The 19,921-nt window shown below is 36.3% G+C and overlaps 1 long non-coding RNA gene across 1 annotated transcript in view; it reads left to right on the forward strand.

Annotated features, from left to right (window-relative positions):
* The first annotated feature begins 389 nt into the window (after positions 1-389).
* The window catches only part of LOC112540961 (uncharacterized), a 32,253-nt gene continuing 12,721 nt past the window's right edge, over positions 390-19,921 (forward strand). Inside the window, exon 1 of the long non-coding RNA XR_003084999.2 lies at positions 390-592. This is a non-coding gene — a long non-coding RNA (uncharacterized LOC112540961). The remainder of the gene's footprint in view (positions 593-19,921) is intronic.

The raw sequence follows: 19,921 nt of genomic DNA on the forward strand, positions 1-19,921 counted from the left end.
TGTGTTCTGCATCAGTGGGCGTAGCAAAGGGGGCTTACTTCTCCATTGCATCAGGGCAGAACAGGAATGCTGTGGTTTTCTACACTACGCAGCATCTCCATCAAGATGTCAGGAGAGGGAAACTGGAATATTGGAAACTCACACTGAGTAATTTTCAGCATTCTTTGCAGATGAAGTTGGTTATATTTGTTTTAAGTTGGTTTCTAATGTTGGCACAGATCATAAGGAAATAACTTTGCAAACACCTGTCCAGTTCACATGGATTCTTTCCAGCTGGTAGCTCTCAAGGTTATGGGACGGTAAGTAGAGACCCAGTATGGCATACTGGTTAAGGTGTTGGATTAGGACCAGGGAGACTCTGGCTCACTCTCAGTTGCTGGGTGATTTTGGGCAGTCACTCTCTCTCAATTCCACTTACTTCACAAGCAGTAGCATCTTCAGGAGGCAGGAAGCTATGAAGCTGCCTGGTTACTCAGATCATCAGGAAAAAGCCTTCTTAAGATGCCTGGCTACCAGATGGCTGATATCAGCTATGCTAGAAAGGCTTTTCTCTTGTGCGGCTCCCAAGCTATGGAACGTGCTCTCTAGGGAGGTATGTTTGGCCCAATATTTAGAAAGATGGTTAAATTGCTTCTCTTTACCAAGATTTTAATTTTTAATAACATAAAATTAATTATGTTAATGACTGTCTTGATAATTACATTAATTTTTCAATGTATTGCATTTTACATTTGTAACTGTTATAGACTGCCCTGGGATAAACCAAAAAGTAGGAAATAGATTAATCTTCTGGATTTTGGGAAAAATGTCTGGGTGCACAATCTGGAAGTAGAAAGATAGAAAACCCAAAATTTCAGAGCCTGGACAAAAGAACCTTGAATCCCAGTCATAGCTGTAAAGACTGAAATACTGCTTATCTAATCTGTTTTACACAAGTGTAGTGTGAAACCTTAAAAGACCAGAAAATTGATATATGACTTAGCCAAACATTATTTTTGAACATTCTATTTTCTGAGCCATGTCACCTGAGAACTAAATTATATGTTATACTTTAGCTCTGTGTGATTGCCAATTTTGCTGCACAGTGATCTTGGAAGGGATATCAGCAGTGCACTTAGGTAACTTTTATAGATTCCTGACTTAGCACCTCCCTTCGGCAGTAATATACAATAATTGATTTATTTCAAAATATAACCTTGATAAATTTGGAGACTCTTCTGCACTTCCTTCTGTCCACAAGTGCTGCCCTAAATGTTTTACTTCTTGGGATAATACTTAGGAGAACAACAGTAAGGAAATTCACTATAAAATCTATCATTTCCTTCTTTCTTTGCAATGAAAGCCCTGCCAGGTTTAGTGGATTGCATTGGTTTTCCATCCCAGACCTGAATGTGTAGACTTTTCAATTGTAATTGTCACTAATGAGATTCATGGTTTGCACAACCATCTTACCCATGTTTACTCAGACATTCCACTAATTCATAGGACATATTTCCCTAGCAACATGCTGGAAAGGCATGTGGTCCCTTGGGACTAATGTGGATTTACAGCTGCAGAGAATTTGAGTCCAGTCTTACTGGTTCTATTCAAGAGACACCTTGTCTCCATTAGACCACACTGCTCTGTAGTAGATAGAATTCTGTTTCAGTTGCAAGGATCCCACATATAGAAATTAGCAAATCAGGTAGAAGGATTACACAGCGCATTTTATTTCTTAGTTACAGAATGTTCTCTTCCCCCAGAATAACTTATCTACTTCCTTGAAATTTCTCGTTAGCATGGTTCTTTTAGTTTTGTACCTATCAGTTGAGTGCTTTATCCTAACAAAAATCAATTGATTTATTATGTGCCACCAAGTCAGTGTTGAGTCTTAGCAACCACATAGATAGATTTTCTCCATGATGATCTGTCCCTAATCTAGTCTTTCAGGTCTTTTAGCAGTGCACCATTGCCACTGGAACTGAGTCCATCCACCTTGCTGCTGGTCATCCTCTTCCTCTCTTTCCTCCCACTTTTTCCCACCATTAGAGCCTTCTCTAGAGAGGCAGGTTTTTATATAATGTGTATGAAGTAGGATAATTTGAGCCTGGTCATTTGTGCCTCTAGTGAGAAAATGGGTAGATGACATTTAATCAGCTTTGTTGTTTAAATGTGATGCATAGCTGTCAAAGGTTAGCCAGCAGAAGCTCATACTTTTAAATAGGACAAAATGCTTTTTGAGGTTCTGTTCTGCCTGATAGCACAAAGTTCTTTATGAGTGATAGTTTTATCATTCAGGCAGTAATGTTTCAATGACTGTGATGGAACCAAGATTTTAACTTACCAAAAACCTAATCCAAAACATATTTTGTTTAACAGAATTTAAACTGAGTTTATTTATAAGTAAATATGTTTAGAACCAGGCCAATACCACAACAAATCATGATTCTACTGAAAGAGATGGTGTAATTGCTTTCCCTAAAGCAGACTGCATACATTAAGTCTTACTGCTATAAGACTTTTGTAGTTAAGCAAACATCAATATTATAATAGCTGTATCAGTTATGAAAGATACTGCTTTTAAATTACTGGTAAACTTTTTCTTGAAAAAGTTCAATTCTCTGCTTGGTGAGTTTTAACTAAAAAAAAAGGATAACATTTTCCAGCTGGACTTCTTGTTTCTTTGTTTCTATTAAAGTTAGAGGATAGAATAAGTCCGTGTGAAAGTACTTATATGCAGACAAATTACTCTAGTTGGTTCATAATTATGAAAGCATACAAAAAAACTGAACAATAGGCTCCATAAAACATCAAGAATCATTCCATAAAAATCAAGTTAGAAATAAAAATTAAAATCCAAATCAGAAAAAATGGAAAATAAAATTTAAAAATATATGAAACTTTTCAACATTTGTTCATTGTATTATTATGAAGTGCTATTCTTCTGATAGCATAGTATTGTTTTCCAAGTTCCATAATCTTAACATAACATAACATGTTGCACGATTGTGACACTTTCCCCTTTTCTAGAGAATAATGTCCCTTTCATAGTCTCATTGACAGCAAAATGGCCCCCTGGAACTAGAACAAAGACCACACTGCCTTGTGTACTGACTATGAATGGCTTCAGCATTTGTCGAAGGCAGTGTGCCACTGGAGCTATACCAGACTGTGAATCCAGTTTGATGTTCTGTCAGAAAAACTAGTAAGATTCCAAGGGACACAGCAGTTTTCAGCCAGGCTCCACCAATTTTTCACCTTTACTACTCACCCAAATAGACTCAACACAACTAATAGTGGCTTACTGAGGCAACGTAAGCTGGGGATAGTGTCATAAGACCTCATTTTTATTTGCTTGCTCAGTTGCTTGTTTAGCTGTAGGCAAAGTGGCTGAAAAAGAAACTGGCAAAACAAAATCTGGAGTGCAACCAGGGAGAGGATGTCCTCATTACCTGCTAAAGTTTTCATGAAAGATAGCAAAAAGCATAATTTGCTAGCGTTGTTGAATAGTTTGAGTCAGGAATACACTTCTTCCCTCAAGCTGAAGGCCACACTAGGTCTTTGCTCGGCATGCCAGAGACCTCACTCCAAAAAGTATGCAAAATTGCATCACTGCAAAGAAGTGAGTATGACAAGGACAAACACTAAATGTGACTTTAATTTTAGTTAAATTAAATTTAAGTTGAGTGGAATTGAAGAAGCCCAGTTAATAACATTGTTCCTGTGTATGAGAAATTTGAGAAAAATTTGGCTGCATTTATTTTCAGAAGCTCTAGGGGTCAATTGCAGCTCTGGGGGCTCAGATTGTGCACTTCTGGGTTGACAAAAGAAGAAAAATGGATGAAGAATTCAAAATATACAGAAATATAATGAAAATTGAAAAACATAGCAGGAAGCTGGGGACTAGAGTTTAGGCAAAGTCTTCCAGGCAGATATTAATATAATTGGCTTCATAACTTTCATTGTCATTTTTACTCTTGAAAATCTTTCCTGATGGTTTGCAAAATCTGCTGGGATGCCTGTTCATCCTGAGCATATCTCTTGCTCATTTCTATGGAGCTTTCAGGGAATAGGTTTCCAGTGGTTAAAACATTATAATGAACACCACAGAATAATAAGCCCTTGAGGCAGAATATTTAAACTGAGAAGTGCCTGTTTCAATGATGTAATTTGAGGCTAGAGAAAAACCACCTGCCACCTGCATGTTTTAGTCTCCCCCCGCCCCTTTCATAATTAATTCTGGGCAAAAAATGAATAGTGAAATAAAGTGGGCACCAAAAAGGAAAAAAAAGGAAAAAGGAAAAAGAAAGAAAATCTGTATTAAGACCATGTAAATCATCCCTGAGTGTTCACAATCATTCACCAATAACTCTCCCAAATCCTTATTTTCTAAATTTTCCTGAATAATGTTGAGGAGCACATGTTTCAAGATGGGTTGCTCTGAATCCGTGCTGATGCATTTGCTCCTATTTATTTAAATAGTATGTTTGGTGGTGGTGGTGGAGAAAGAGAGACTGTCACTTTGTTGGGAGCATATATTATGAGAATGCCCAATTAGCTGCTGGAATGCAAAACCGTTCCTTTTGTCTGACCAGCTGCTATAGCGTCCTGTTGCCCAGCTAATGCACAGGAGGGTACATGACAATGGAATTATTGTTCATCTGTTGCTGATGAGGTTCTTTCACCGGCCAGCTGCTGGACACAGCTAACAGCTTGCTAAAGCACAGATCACAGAAAATCCATGGGGCAAGATCACTACTGATAAATATCAGCAGAACTCCGTTTAGTTCATCACAATGCCACTTATTTAAGTCAATGTCTTTTTTCCCCTTCAAACATTTGAACAGCATCCAACCTTATAGGTGCTAAGGTGCTCTTCTCTCTGCCCCCACTGAGTCTTCCTCCTCTTATTCGAATTCTGTCATCTGGAATTCAAGACCAGAAATAACAAAAGATTTGATCATACTTTTTAGTCCATATACAATGTAACTACTGTTCCCCTTTCCCAGTCCCTTCTTTTAGGATCACTACTTTAAATCTGCACTATGTGAATAGAGGGTAGAAAAATATAATAATTATTAAAGCTAAATGTTGTAAAGGATGATAATGTAATAAAGATTAATGTAAAACTCACATTTTTGGAGGGCTGTTACTTGATACGTTAGTAGATACCACCAGGTAATCACAAAATAACTGAAGAAACATCTGGGTATAGCTGAGTTATTTTTTAAAAAGTCATATTCAAGTCTTGGGAAGCTTGAATGATAAACAGGTCATTGCTTATTTTCTAGTATCATCCAAACTTTAGAGTGCTACAGAAAATAAAGCTGTCAAACAGGGTAATGTCTACTTTGATATACATCTCATCAAATCCTATGGGATTTACATCAAGGGAAATGCTTAGAAGACTGAGACTTTAATTTACATATATTAATTCAGGAATAGAGTATTAGGGCTTCCTAGATGCTGCTGAATTACAGTTCCCAACAGCTTTACCCAATATGGACAATAGTAGGAGATGCTGTGAATTGTAGTTCAACAGTATCTCTGGATCCCACAGTTTCCTCACTCTACCTTAACTCCTCACCCTCAACCTTTCTTTCTATCACATGGACATTTGTCTTTTCATATATATATATTTCTCTATATTTTATGGTCATAACTACTTTTGCAAAACATTTTTTCATATTATTATGCATACTAGAACTTCATAGTGTTTCAGAATCAAAGGCAAACAGGTATTTTTGAGCACTTGGGGCTCATAACTAGCATGTTCCTGGGACTCCTTAAAGCAGCTGTGTCTTTGCTAGGATTGTGCCAGAGCTTCAGAGAGCAGCCACACAACCCCAGGAAAAGACACAACTGCTTCAAGAAGTCATAGACAGAAATTACATGAACATTTCCACACACTCCTAAGCTTCCTCCCCCACCCAACAGATACACTTTTTTATTTTTTTTCTGCTAAAGTTTGTAGATATGCTTGTTCCCTTTGAGACAATTCATCAGAAAAGATATGCCATGAAAATCAACTTCTTTGGTTTTGGATTAAAGGAACCAGTTATGAGAAAAACTTGATCATTCCTACAACTCTATATGCAATACTGTTTGTACAGAGCTAATCCATTACACTTCCCAAAAGGAGAATAACTTGGCCACCCCTTCCCCTTAATGCATGCTTCTTTAGTAAAGTTGTGTCACTTCTACATAGTCATGCAAGTGCTACCTACTTTGGAGTAACTATTCTGTGGTTTGCTTTTCAAGATTGTACTTATTAGACTAGGTTATTTACGCCACCATCCCTCAAGATCTGTGGAGGAAGGGGAAGTCTGAGATTGGCATAACTATCATTGTTTTGAGGATAGTCTATTAAAGAGCTATCAAATTTTATCCAGGCTATTTTCTCATGCACCACATTCAGGGCTTGTTTTTCCAGCAAGCTGACATTTCAAACATTATTACATTTCACCATCATCTTCATTTTCATCATCACATCCATTATGCTCTTTCTTAAGTAACATTATGAAATGTAGGGATATATAATAGTGTCCTTACACAAATCTAGCGAGACCGCACTCTAACCCCGACCTGGAATTCAGCTTATCACGCCTTAAGAAAGATATTATAGAGCTAGAAAAGTACAAAAAGGTCTTGAAAAGGATAATGAGCTGCAGCAGCTCTCCTAATATGAGGAAATATTACAGTAATTGGACCTGTAGAAGGAAGGAGGAAAAGGCTTAGTTAACATATACAAAGAAAAATGTCTTCCCTTGCAAGTGGCAGGCAATTGGGATGATGTTAAAAGGAAACTGGCCAAGTTCATGGAGCTTCAGACTGTCCTTGCCTATTAATACTTATGGCTATTTGCTGCCTCTTCAATCATAGGCAGCATGCCTTAAACATTAGTTACTGGGAACAAAAGTGGGAGGGGCTCTTGTTCCCCAATCCAGGCTTGTGAACTTCCCAAGTGCATCCAACTGGCCCATATATGACACAGAAGGCGGGACGAGATGGGCCTGTGGCCTGACCCTGCAGGGATCTTTTTATGTTCTTATCTTCTTAAATTGCATTTCTCCTGGGCATTCATTTTGTTAGCATAACATAATTTACCTTCCCAGGGTTGCTTGGAATAAGCTTTGAAGAAAATGTAGCCTAATTTTGCAGCTAATTTTGCACTGTGTACAAAGTTATGTTATACAACACTCATATAACCTAATCAGAATTATTGTATGCTATGTTGTTAGGGATTATCTGGATTTATCCAAACAGTTCACCTTTAAAGTATTATTTATGAATGATGACAATTTACCATTTCTTACTTCAACAATCATGCTACTACATTGTTCCTTCTCTAAATTTCATTTTAATTCTGGTAAGGTAATCACAAGTCTAAGTCCTTCTTAGATTCCATTTAATATATTTTGTTTTTAATAGTTTAGTTTCATGCACAATGCATTCTTTTGCTTGCTATTTCTCAGAAAAATAAATTTGACCATTAAAAGCTGATAGGCCCTATCAAAATTTGCCAGAGGCAGGATGTTTGATTATCTGTAGCAGAAGCACTACAGTGATTATATTTCAAAGGGTGGGGGGAGGACCACTACCTTTAAAAATTATATTTTACAGGCTCACTTATCATCTTTAAACTTGCAAAGCCTGCACATTTTAAAAGAGAACTGGCACTTCTTGATATAAATGAATAATCACCAGATCTTTGTTAGCTATAACCTTTTTTAAAAAAAGAAAAGAAGGGGAGGGGTGTCAGAATATTAATTACAAGCTTCCAGCTAAAGTGCAATTTGTGTTTTAAATCAAGAACTTTAAACAAAAAACTTAGAACTATACTCACATCTAACTGCATAAGGCTCTCTCCTAGATTTTATATGATTGATGTGCATTTCTTTAAGACCAGAAGTCTCAGCTTGTCCCTGGTGCAGTCAGTTAACAAAAAAGAACATAGCTGCTATTTAAAAGCTTATTGTGTTGCACCCATGATGGGATACAACTACCAAATTTCTTGAGGAACAGTAATCTCCAGCCTTGTTCCATTCACAAATTCAGCCATGAAATCAACAGTCAGATGCTTTAGACAATTTCATTTCTATTGTACTGAAGATTCTATGCAAGGAGCACATAAGCAGCCAACATATCCTACAGACCAATCTCCAACTTGGTTCATAAACCACTGCCAGCTCTACTATAGTAGCATTAGAAATATTTATTGATTCACAACATAACATACTATCTTATGCAAGGCTATTTATCAAGATATGCTACATGATTGTGGAAATTATAATATAAAGAAATACTATTTTATTGGGCATCGCTTTTGGGTAGCACAAAATAGTTAAAACCTTTGATATCTAGGAGATTGTGAGGAGACTAGGAAAGGACTGGAAAAGAAAGCAGACATAAGCAATCAAAAGATAAGGGGTGAGTCAGTTGACAGCTTATCTCATAAATGGCAAGTTAGCCCAGGTGGAGAGAAATCCAGGACGAAACGTTTCAAATCATTCAAAGACACTCCACCTTAATTAACTCATATAAAGGAGGAAATTCCTCTTCTAGTTCCAGGATTCTGTAATTAACCCTAATGAACATTAAAAGTATCTTACTGAAATCTTGCTCATTTGATTTTATCCAGCTGTGTGGGGCTTGACAATATCTTTCCATTAAGTTTTGGCACTCAGTTCAGCCAGAAGATAAATTGTGTGTACTCCTGGAAGTCCAAGTGTCTCTTTGCAGCTTTTATCCTGTGGACTAACAAATAGCAATATAATGAGCAAAAAGTCCTCTCTTCTACCTCTCTTTTTCCCTGTTCCACTCTTTCTTAAATGGAAGACTGATATTCTTAGGCTGGCCTGTAAATGAGGTTATGTATTTTCTCTTAGAGAATCAGTCCTTTACTATTTCTGTGAAAGGAGCTGAGGTCTGTTCAAAATTGTATCAAGCATTGGATTTCAACCTGGACTTGTGGTCTTTTAAGGCGCTTCCTTTACTGGGTGGTTACTGTTGTTGCTATTGTTGAATTGAATTATTGTATTTTACTGTACTTGACTTCCTTTTCTTTTTGAACTTTGACCATAAATAAAACAATAATTATTATGGTACTGTTATTTGATGATTGCAAGGTTGTTAGTAGGGGTAGCATTTTTCCCACACTCTAAAGAGACTTTTCTGGTAATTTGATTCAGTGGAGAAATAAGAATGGGATGTTCTTCAGATTTCTCAAATGTTGTCATTGTCACTTTCACTGGGCATTGTGTGCCAATATTTTGGATAAAGTTTTTGGAGAATGCTCTCTCCCCTTCTACCTGGAAAAAATGTGGTATAGTTTTTAAAAAGTTAAAACACTAGTTTTTTTTGTTGTTTTTTTAAGGAATGCTCATTATCTGAAGTAGGGCAGATTCTTTTGGGATACTGATTGTAAAATGCATATGTGATTATCTAAATGCACTTAGATCAATTGTTTATGCCTACGACAGCATAAAGGAAAAGTCTAGCTCCCACAGAGGAAAATGAGTAAGAAGTTCTTGAGATCCTGCTAGCCCTTTTGATGGTCAAAAACTACACTGAACTTTTTTTAAGGAACCAAAGACTGAAGTGGGAGGGATGATAATGCGAAGGGTATAGGATCATATGATGCATGTGGATAAGGCAAGGATTTTTTGTTGCTGCTGTTTTCCTATGTGTTGGGAAAACAGGATTTTTGAAAGTGGTCATTGCTGTTATTGTGGTGTTAGACTTGTTTTAGGGCTTCCTGTAGCTTTTGCTGCAATTCCATGCTCAAAATGACAGGAGATGTTGTTGCTACTATGTTTAGGCAATAAGGGGAAGACAGGATGGGGGACAGGAGTCTACATGTACCCTTCAGGCTCCAGTTTGCTTGACCTTTGCTCTTCAGACTAATAAAATGATACATTTTCTTTCTGAAAAGTCTGTGTCAGACTTCATGGACACAGTCGTCAAAAAAACCTCAGGAATTATACTATAGCAATTAAAAGCTAGAAAAGAATTTTGTAATTTGGAATAGGCTTATTAATAGCAGTAATAGCAACAATGGAAAAAATAGAAGTAGCAATAGTATATTCAATGCAAAAAATTCAAAAGCATTTTGCAAGTTTAATAAAAAGCAGGTGAAAAGCATGAATCAGAAGCTAGAAACTTGCATTGCTTTTAGGATGAACAGTGTTTATATATTTATGAATTTATAAATCATGTCAGAAGACTCTGAAGAACATATCTGAGGCTTTTTTGCTGGCCTATTTTATGTTATTTTATTTTAAAGGTAATGTCTGGTTGCAGTAGGAATATAATATGGAGACAAATATTTATCAGGACATTTCTGTTTTGGGGAAGACTTTGGGCTAAGGCCAGGAAACACCTCTGCACAAAAAATATAAGAAGAGAGGGCTGTGATGAAGCATTGCAGAGATCAATCTAGCCTATTTCCCGCAATGGCCAATCTGATGCAAGGGTGTTCTTCCCAGTGAAGCACAAGATTTACCATTGCTATGAATGGACCCAGTTCTCTCTCCCTTCCTATTCTACTGGCATATTAGTGGTACAAGAAGTGGGATTTTCCCCAGAAAGAGGGGAAAAGAAAGCAAGTGGAAACAGAAATGCAAGGGAGGACCCTGCAGAAAAATCATGCTGAGAGGGGTAACTGGGCAGCATTAAGAAAGATGAAGTAATGTTTAATGGCAAATTCTTGATCAGGAAAATTTAGCCATCTCTTAGCCAGTAGCAGACTTACCATCTGAATGTGGCTATTGCCTGGATGGAGTTGACTTTTCTAAGCGATGTATTTTGTGAAGATGGCATTTTGTCTTTCCAGAATGCCCTGTCCTTTGAATTAATGGGGTGACTTAGAATTCTAGTATTCTGAAAGCAAGAGAAATCTTTCCTTCTATCCACATGCTCTATGCTATGCATTGTTATAAATCTCTGTCATGTACTATTTAGTTGCTTCAGAAAATAAAAAGCCTTAAACAGAAACATGCTCAAAACAATAAGTATTTAATCACCTTTTCTGTAGTTTTTGCTATGTGCTTATCCTGTTGAAGATAAAGTCATCAGAACTGTACACAATATTCCAAATGTTCCTATAACGTAGAGTTATCCAAATACATTGTGATCATGGCAACTTTATTCTCTTTCCTGTAAAAACTAATATGGAATTTTCCTTTTCAGCAGCTGCTATAGTACATTTTCCCTGCACTAACCACAACTGGTTAGGTTTCAGATCCAGTTTCTATTAAGTCATTACCAGTTCAGATTCTGTTAAAGTGAAAAGGTTGCTATGCAACTTTTATGACATCATTTATAGGAACGGTCTGTTAGTCTGCTAATGGGTGATATCATCATCTCTGAGCACCTTGGCATCTAATTACTGAAACAAGATGCAGTTTTCTATTCTGACATCATTCAACTCTATTTTGATAATGTAATATTTTATTTTTGTGTTGTGTTATTTTCTTCCCATAGATGATGTTTGGTAATATGATTTTCTAAAATTAAGAATGATGAAAGGAAGAGAACTGAAGATCCACAAGAAGCAGGATTTTTTTCTTCTTCTTAATGTTGCAGTTTACCTTCTTGAAGTAATGTTTTGATTGAATGTCCAAACAAGGAATCCATGGAAACCTCACTTTTCACAGGAATTCAAATGTTCTTACCTAAAATCTACAATATGGGGACTAGGTATAATTTTCACAAGTCATGATATTTAAAATTACAACATGCTGTTGGGAATAGAATATTTATAGGAAGTTAATGGTTTTCAGGTAAGTAGTTGTTTACAAAACAAAATTGATTTGATTTAGTGAAAAATTCCCTTATTTTAAGTAATCTAGATTTTATTTTCATACAAAAATTAATTGTGGCTTCCCAGCAAATCTCAAAGCCAGTGAATTCAATTTGAAACTGTATACCTTCCAATAACTTTATTGACTACATACCACTCTATGTAGCTCTGTAATCATCACTTCATTTGAGATTCAGTTATTTTTAGTGGAAATAATGGGATTTATTAGCACATTAACATATTCTAATCTAATAGGTCCATTATGAAACACACAATTTTCTTGTATATTCATTTCTGATCACCCAACACCCAATTTGATTTACCCCACTTCAACTTAAACATATGTCTTAGGAAGCTCCCTTTATAAAAATTAGCATTTACATAAGTGCTGTCTTGACTGAAATTATTTCCAATTTTTATTTCATTGCCTTCCTTAGTCAGGAATAAAATATTTTGGTGGATATGAGCCATAGCACTCAAATGTTCCATCCTGAGTTATTACTTAGGAGCAAGCACTTAATTTCTATAAGGAATATTTCTGAAAGAGCATTATGATTAGACCTGTTGTTGCTCTTCTGAATTACCAAATTATATCATGCTATGAGCAAATGGGAAACTAATTTGAGCAGCCACTACTTTATTAAGATTTAGGAAAGTATTAACAACAGAACTGATTAAGAGTAATTTTGACAGTCACCTATTTATTTTATGTTAAAATGGGAGGGGGGATTTTTGTTTCATTTTTAGTTACAGATGGTCTGTATAAATGTTATAGAACAAAAACACACTTAAGTACTGTATGTTTTCAGATAGCTTAGTAGGTACTGAGCTTCTCTTCATGTTTTTCCATTTATCTTCTTACCACATCCTCTAACTCGAGAAGGGCAAAATTATAGAGATCTGGTTCATACAACATGCTAAACCATAATTGGTTAATTTCACTTGGCACAGTGAATTCTGTAAGACCATGCAGAGTAGGACTATTAAATTTAAATATGGCTTAATGTGATGGGTAAAACAGATGAACACTCTCATTCAGTGCAATTATGGTTTAAATATGCACGTACAATATTCAGGCCATGTACCAGAATAATTTCATAAATATGAAATAGATCCACCTTCTAACTTGGTGCCTTCGAAATACATTGAATGATAGACTTGTCATCTCTAGTTGGCCTGGCCATTGATTTGACCAGGTTGTGGAAGCTGTTATTGATATTAAATTCAAGTTTAAAGCAGCGTTGTATTTAATTAATTAAATAGGTATATATAGCGAGAACACTACATTTCATTCCCATTGGAGAAGTTTATTCAAAGAGTCAGCTTTCTCTATTGATTTTCATCTTAAGCCAATTCAATACCATTTTTAGGTACCACTGTTAGCATTCCAGCACAGCTACTCATCCCACTACATTTCAGTAATTGCTGTATATTTATATCCCTTCCCCACAATCATCACCCAGCTTTATTAATTTAAATCCATCCTCTTTCTTACCGATGCTGTTGGAGAATAAGAAACGACAGGCCAGGAAAATCTTCTTTGTCTGAGGATTTAGAGCTACCAGTAGAATTCCTACAGGTTTTTATGTATTTTTCAGAACCTAAGTTTTCATTAGAGAAAAGGGCTTTTTTTTTCCTTCCCAAAAAGTGCTTTGCAGTGCTAAGTGTTTTATTTCCATTTTTCACAAAGCAAAACCCAAGCAACATTGTATAATAGATTGCCAAGAGTCTGACTGGATATTTGCTTTGATAGCTTTACCTATGTGGCAAATTTGGCTAAATATGCTAGATGTGGATGATGGCAAATAACACTGCTGAGAAACTGCAGTTTCATGCAGATGGATGACCCACCAAACTGTAGGGCTATGAAGCATCCTCAGACTGGCTCCACTGACTTGGCTGGTTATAGAATCCTCATGGACAAGAATTCATGTAAGGTGGCTTTCTGTTTTGAACAGAAACATACAAGATATTTTTGAACTTCTATAACTTTCCTCTTGTCCTTTGATTTCTCTTGCTCTGAAGAATAACATATACATTTTTAAGTAAGTAAATGAATAAATATTGATCTCCTGATGTAATTCCTGGTTTCTCATTTCCAGGTCTTTCCTCATCTAAACTAGTGCTTATTGTTCAGTAATATGCAGCCATAATATTTAGCACAAGTCATTACATATATTTGGATAATCAAACGTATGGCTCCGCAAGTTATCAACAAGCAGATGGTGGCACTGGATCTTAAAAGCCATATCAATTCCTCTCTAGTCGTGACATTTTTTCAAATGATAACCCAAATTTTGGTAGATGCTGTCTCTACTATGGTCATTGCTTCTATGGTTAAGGAAAGTTAATTTACTCTTTACTGTAGAGGTAAAATCTCAAAAGAATGTCAAACAGTTCCAGAGCAGAAATATAATAAGGCCACTTCCAACTCAATGCAACCACAGTGACTTTGTGATATTTGATATTTGATCACCAGGAAAACAAGCCCATTCTTTATGTTGGCTGTTCTCTCACCCTAACCCTACTCACACATCCATATTGTACTTACTGGAAAACATAGTGTCTGCTGTCTAGTCAAAATAATAATAATAATAATAATAATAATAATAATAATAATAATAATAATAATAATAATAGTGTCTGACTTAATAAGCTCTGTTTTTCCAATTGTCTGCTAAACCAGCACCCATTGGCTTCTCAGATGCAAAAAATCTTGCTCTGCTCATGTATAGTTGCAGGGCTGACTATGAAATAGTTATGGGAGGTAAGTTGCTTTACTGAAAGGACCTTCACGAGAAGAGACATTTGTCTGATGTTCACAAGACCCTGTTTGTCTTCATCACAACTTAGAAAACCATAAAATCTGAACAAGGCAATGCTGAGTTTTCACACTAGACACACTTTAGTCACATGCCTGTGGATGACTTAGTCAGGTCTCAGTCTCCATCTGACCAGTTTGTTGGCATTTTTAGGCCCTGTCCTTTATGCCACGGCAATAGACAAAGCAAGAAAGTTTCAGCTGCCATCTACCTGCTGATGAAGTAATCAACACACACCTGTTTTCTGCTGTGAAAACAAACCTACGCTTGTTAATGTGATGGCCTTTTAATCTGCAAGATGGTAAGAAACAGCCATACTGTAAAATACTGAGATTTAGAAACTTTCTCTTCTGGTTTGTAAATTGAGCAGGAACAGCAGGATACTGGCATAAGTATCTGTTTCTGTGATGACAGATGATGATGCCACTGCTAAAAATTAGGCTCTCACATGGCAAACAAAAGGGAAACCCAGCTGTGTGAACAAAGCTTTTGCTTCGATCAAGATGTCAAAAGCAGTTCTTCCTCTGTACCAAGTTCAAAACCTAGCACTAGTGGCTGTATTCAGTTGTTTGGTTGCAAAATTTGGGCAGCAAAATTGTGCAACCAAACAGCTGTATTCAGTTGTTCGGTTGCAAAATTTTCTTTTCTACACCTTCAATATGTTTTCTACAAAAGTGCATATTTCCAAACCTGAAATGCAAACTCTTTTCACATGCTTTTGATATTAAGAACTGCCTGGTAAAATTGGGAGAAATCAGGAATCCACTTCTGAATGTGTGATTACATTCTGTTCCACAAATCAGCTTGGGAGTCAATTCACATCAGTTCCTAAGCTTTCCATTCCTTAACCATTCCTGATAGAATCAGTTCTGGGATATCCTTAAGATATATATTTAACCCTGTTTTCCCTCAAGATTCCAGATTGTGATGAGCCCATTGTTTTACCTATCAAGGTAAGCAGAAGATGCTAATGGCATTGATTTGCTTAACGACCACATCACTTAATGACCTAAATTCCAGTCTCAGTTGTGGTTCCTAAGTGAGGACTATCTGTACATACTTTGATCCAGAGGATTTTAAAGATCAATATTCAATTGTATCCAGAACTTTTCCTTTTAGGATTAATGGAGCCACAGAAGATTATTTCAATATATGATTACTGCAGAGAGATTACTATATGCACAGAGATGGAAAGATTTGTTGAAATGGATAAATTGACTTCTTTGATTAGAAAGAAGACATTATCTACATTTATTGGTGACTGGAAGCTTCTTATGGACTTTTTGCGTAAAAATGAATAAAATGAACTGATTTATGCTTTTAATGATTAGATAGGATAGATTATAGAAAGAAGAGTAATATGTGACTTTAGAGAGAGAGGTTAAAATACATTTGTACTCATAACTGCTGTGAAGAATATTGGAAGCCACTTCTTTATATCTTTTTTCTTTTCTTCAACTTTTTTTCTTTTCTTTTCTTGCACTTCTTGCTTTTTCTTTGAGTTCTTCCTTTTTCTTTTTTCTTCCTTACATTATATTAGTTTGTGTTATTTTATCTTCTTGTTTAAAAGTTTTAATAAACAGTATAGACAAAAAAAATAAACACAACACACAAAATATATCTTCACAATACACAGAATTACCATATAAGATGTGACAATGGCACTTGTTCGGCTGGCTTTAAATGGCTTTAACCAAATGCATGAAAACAGGTCTCTCAATAGCTATGAATGATCAGTGTTCTGAGGAAGACCTACTGAATTTCATGTATGGGGCAAACAGCAACAGGGGTAAGACAGTTTTATTTATTATGAACATTTATATCTCATCCTTCCAACAGAATATTGCTCCTAGTGGATAACTATAAAAAGGATATTAATTAAAGAAAAACAGATGGTTGAACATATTTAAAAATACACCATTAAAAACTAGCTGGTGTTCAAATCAATTGTCCTATTTTATGAAAGTTGTCTTCCACTTGAAAGAAGCTTTTTTTTTCTTCTTTTCTCAGGGAACTTTTGAATTTCCTTGGAGCACCTTTCAATAGGGTCTTTGAGCTTGTAACATTGCTATGGCAGAGGGAGTCCTTGTGTTTCTTCATGTATCTAAATGTTTATTTCTACTACATTTCTCCTTAACACTCTGTAGATGCCCTGGATGCCTCCATTTCCTGCATGGAAAAATACCCTCAAGAGAGAAATAAACTCATGACAACTTTCCTGTTGGTTCTAGAAGGATGGGATAAGATGGGGCAAGACAAGAGGTGCTTAAATTCTCTACAAGAATCCCCCAAAATGTTGTTCTCCTTTGCATATTTAAATGCCTGTTCCTTTCTTCCCAACTGAACTAGTAGAGTCAATATATTCAGAAAATTACAGCATAAAACATGGGTGGACACACATGCTTAATGCCTTCTAGAAAGCTTTGCACAGACTGCTTACTGTGTGAAGTAAGATTCTGGACTAGTGAGATATTATTTTTTTCAGAGGACACTTCAGAAAACAGGGTGTAGAATATAGATATTTGAGGAGAGGTATAAAGCAAAACAAAGAACAAGAAGGGACAGGAAGTCAGGAGGTCATAAAAGTGAAGACAAGAGCTATTAATCTGACTGCAGAGAATTATTCAATTCAAAGGATATGGTCATTATGACTACATAGAAGACACATTTATCAGAGGCATTTTTAAAGAATTAGTCTGAGGTTGGTAAATAGGAATAAAAGAAACTGTAGCTGACAGATAATAGAAATGGGCTGAACACAAATGTAATTGTGCAACACAATCTTAGGGAAAATTATGGTCCTCTTTATTTGGCTTGTGAAAAGGTGATGGAAACAGTGGGTAACAGCTATTCAGAACACAATCCTTTGACATCATCCACAGAGTACAGGATTTAGGCTCCCAGGAACTCTGCAGAACTTTGTGTATATATTTGTTACTATGTGCCTTTTGCATGACTTTTGATCCTGCAGTGGCAATTCAACTCTATAAATATCTTTTTCTAGCTTTTAGCTGAAATAGCCTATGTGAGAAATTGCAGCCAGATGGACAAAACAGCTGTTGAATTTTGTTAGGTACATGAACCATTTTCCCCAGGCTATTTTAGGAAGTCAAAATAACCTTTCTGGTCAATGGGATCTTTCACAAATGTATTTATATTAATTCCATTTTTGCCATCTTATAGGCATCTGATCTAAGGGCTCATATCTGTACAATTTGCAATTCTTCCATTTTATGTGACAAAGTGGTTATCTTTATAAAGAACTGCATATATCTATTAGTCAGAGACGCTCAGCTCTGGGTATCTGGACAATCAGCTTCTGCTTCATTAGGTTATAATTGCTAGCAACTGTCTCATTAGACATGTCTAGGATTAATGTGTCACTGGAACCACTCTCCCCAGCATGGGAAGGCAATGGCAAGACAAGCTCTGCATCAGCGCTAATCATATCTGTTGAAGTGCATGGATATTGTTGAAAAATGAACAGAGTAACTTTTGGCTTGCCAAGGTTGTAAGACTGCAGAGGTCAATTGATTCATTATGGACACATGTTAAAAATCAGGATGTCAGATCCAGAATTTTATATTACTGGTAGAAACATCCCCAAGAGGAATTCTGCTCAGAACATTCCTCTTCTAGCAGACAAGGGACAAAGTAAGATTCAAATCCCTCTATTTTTGCTGCAATCCCCAGTGCTGTGGCTACCTTGACCACTGTTTTGAAGATTAACCCAATCTTCTGAATCTGATTTTTGAGAGAGGTACAGGACTTCAAAGGAAGATGATTGTTTGGATAGGATTGTTTTCTCCCACACATATCCAGAAGAAACACTAGAAAAACAAGTTTCCATGGATAGAAGGAACCTTTTCATCTATGGAAGGATTTTGCTGGTTCCAACCTTTTGTTTGGAGCCAGCAATCCATATTTGGATTCATTGTAGTTTTGAAAATAAATAACATGGACTTTTCCTTATTTTGTGGTGGGATGGGCTGTTCTTCAATTATGCCTGAATCTGAGAACATGCTTTCTAAGCCTGTGATAAATAGTACATATACAGGTCTATAAGAATTTCCCCAATGCCTCTTCCTTGAACTTCTTTAGAAAAAACACTTTTGGGAAGAGGAGTCCAGTAGAGAAGAACTGAGGAAAAGATCTATTATTGTTCCCCATTTCACAGTGTTCTGACCCCTGGTTGCAGCTAACAACTGTCAAATTTCCATGGCAAGAATCATGATCTGGCTGAATATGTAATATTTTTGTAAAAGTTCTAAATAGGGGATAATTACAATATTACTGTGCACAGAGGCAGTGAGTTGTTATCTGAATTAATGCTGTGCTGCTTACTGTGATTTAACATGTGCTTCTTTATAGTATCCTTTAGTTTAAAGCTGGTGTAATTTAGTTGAAAATCCAGAACAATTCACTGTTGCTGATGCTCCTTCCTGTTTTCCTCCTCCTCCTCCTCCTCCTCCTCCCTTTTGTAATGGAGAAAGAATGATATAAAGAGCATCTTGAAAGCTGAATTCTTTTAAATGTAAGTTTATATGAGGTGGGCGGAGGGAGAGATGGGATCCATTGATGTATTTTATTTGCATTTCTGCGTATGATCTCCAGACAGGATAGTATAATCACAGCATGACACATAAATCTTAACATAATAGCTTTAATGGATTTCTCGGAGCCACTACAATTTAGCATGCCAAAGCACTCTTAAGGAAGCTTTAATTTATATTATTAATTGTGGGGTATGAAGCTGAAGGTGGGGAGGAGAAGGTAAAGGAGGCAATTCACCTTCCCATAAAAACGGCAAGAGCTTGTAGTCAATAGATAAGAGAGTAATAACTAAATAAAACTAATAAAAGTAATAATCTAATAAGATAGGGCAATGTGTGAGCTAACTGCAAACTAGCCTGCAGGTCCACTTAATGGGCAACTGTGGATCATAGCCAGCTTCTTTAGGTCGATGGAATACTGCCATTTTCAGATGCGTAATATTGGAGAAAGATGGATAAGGATCTCAAGAATGGGTAAGCCAAGGCCCACGGCTCACAGGTTTCCCTCCAGTCCAGTTCCTTGCTCTTCTTGCTCTTCTTAAGGGATTCCTTCATACAGCTGTAATAAGGCTGCCTGCACCTTCTATAGATATAGGCTATCCTCACATTAGAAACAAAAATAAAAACAAAATGTCCATGATAAGCAGTACAGCTTTGTAACATCCGTGTCTAATGATTATGGGCGATTGTGTGTTTACTGTTTTCTTGATTTTCTCAAATCTTCCACAAGAGTAAAAGTAAATTCCTATTATTATATTGCTTTC

Source organism: Python bivittatus, unplaced genomic scaffold (assembly GCF_059951505.1).
Source record: "Python bivittatus isolate LINGU-HERP-01145 unplaced genomic scaffold, Pbiv_v1 ctg000020_np1212, whole genome shotgun sequence".
NCBI classification, from domain to species: Eukaryota; Metazoa; Chordata; class Lepidosauria; order Squamata; family Pythonidae; genus Python; species Python bivittatus.